This window comes from Chinchilla lanigera, unplaced genomic scaffold, assembly GCF_000276665.1.
Source record: "Chinchilla lanigera isolate Chin_1 unplaced genomic scaffold, ChiLan1.0 scaffold00091, whole genome shotgun sequence".
Classification (NCBI taxonomy): domain Eukaryota; kingdom Metazoa; phylum Chordata; class Mammalia; order Rodentia; family Chinchillidae; genus Chinchilla; species Chinchilla lanigera.
The window spans coordinates 4,012,483-4,014,636 of NW_004955492.1; positions in this window are offsets into that span (position 1 = coordinate 4,012,483).

Sequence of the window (2,154 nt, forward strand, 5' to 3'; positions counted from 1 at the left end):
AGGCTGGTCTCAAACTCGCAACGATCCTCCTGCCTCAGCCTCTCGAGTGCTGGGATTACAGGCGTGTGCCACCATGCCCAGCAATACTTTTAATAAGTGTAAAACCTTGCTACCTTTTGTACTTTTCTTGATCAATTCTTTGTTCAGGACAAGAACCTAGACAGCATATCTAGAAGGAGCCCACAGCACCCTCAATCCCAGAAACAACTCTGGAGAAAACCAGAGACACTTCCCATCAGTGCAGAAAACTGAAGCAAATTCGACTCAGGCACAGGAAAGATTTGTTGGGGGCAAATTTAAAACCACACATTCAAGAGTGAAATGCAGGCATTTAGAGAGAGAAGGGTGCGTTATTTCCTAGTAGTGGGAACATTTATGCTTCCCTTGATAGGGTGGAAATGCTAAGAAAAGGTGGCCCACCACCCAGAAGAGAATGGGCCAATTTTACCATTATGAGCCCACTTATTTTGATATTAAAGATGGATAATTTAAGCATTTTTGGAATTCTCTCAATTTGTCTTAGGATCTGGCTCATACTCTTTTTTTTTTTTTTTTTTCTGACTTCTCCACCCAGCAAAAAGTACAATTTTTAGTAAAACTTTTTTTGAGATACGCTGTCTCTGTGTAGTTCAAATTGGCCTTGAAGTCACTATGCAGCCCAGACTGGCCCCAAACTCAGGAAATCCTCCTGCCTCTGTCTCCTGAGTGCTCAGATTACAGGCTGAACCACCATGCTTGACAAATGTGTCATTTTTGGTTATTATTTTCCTTGTCTCTTTTTTATTACCTTTAACTATTAATTAATTAAGTTTTTTTTTTTTTTTTTTTTGAGACAGGGTTTTGTTCCGCAGCCTAGGCTGGCCTCAGGCTCCAGGCTGCTCCAGTCTCCCAAGTGCTGTGATTACAAGCTTGCCTCACCATCCTGGTCATCTACCAATCTCTATTTCTTCTATCCTGCCTCCGGTTCAACCCCCGGTACCAATAAATAAATAAAATTAAAAGTAAATAAATAAACAAACAGGAAAAGTGCTATGAGTAGATCAAAAACTTGATGCTCAGAAAGTGTTTTGTTTGCTATATGTGCCTGTTTTCTGCTGATTCAGGGTTCACACCCTCTAAACGTTGCTGTTTACTGGGCAAAATGATTTCAAACTAGGTTCCAGGTCCTTAATTTTAGCTGCTGGCAGGAAACAAGGATGTCCTGTTGGCCCTATGGTGTTAACAGGCCTGACATCAAACACATAGCCAACTCCAAGGCCCTCTTCCCTAGTCTGAAAGCACCACCGGTGCAGTCCCCTGGGCTTCCCAGTTTATCTTCATTTCTCCTTTGCCTCACTGTCCAACTCGTCTTCAGGGCTGGTTTCTTCTTCCATCGTAGTACCTTTTAGGTTCACTTCCCCTGGATTTCCACCTCTTACCTTCTCACCCCTTGTCCCCCCTGCTTTGAACCACACTAGGATGACCTACCTGACTCTTTCAATTTAGAGCCAAATTAATGACCAGTATTTGGGTAAACATCACTTTTAAATCCTTTCTGTCTCTTAGTCAAAAACTTTCAATATTTCTTTTCTAAGTGCTAGCACAGGGCAGGTTCAAATTCCTAGATTTGTTATGCAAGGTTTTACCTTGTATGGCCCTTTCCAAATTCTCTCAGGTTGGGGGTAGGGAGGTGACGTCCCTTGAAACCGCCTCTTTCACTCCTGACATCCCCCCAGTACGACCTTTCTCGAACTCTTATTTAAATTTCATTTCTTTCCGAAAACCTAGTTCGATTCCACCATCCCATAGGAAGCTTCCCCTGGTCAGTTATTCCAGCCCCAGTTTTTTATCACTTCGGGCGCCAACCGACCCTAACACTGAATTGCGTTATACCCTTGTGACTTTGTCTGCGGCGGGGGTGGGACCCTGCTCCCTGCGGAACCCCGTAGCAGGGCCGCGCACTCAAGTGTTGGCTGCACCGACAAGGGTTAATGGCGGTGCTCCTGGCCTGCCTTCTTCGCTAATTCCCAGCACCCACCCCATGCCTCGGGCCAGAGACGGACGAGCGGTACCGAGGTGACTCCTGAATCCACAACCTTCACCGCCCGGCCGCCAGGCCCCGCGCGGAGCCGGCACGGGGTTCGAGGCGGGCGCACCCCGGCGGACCCGCGCCGA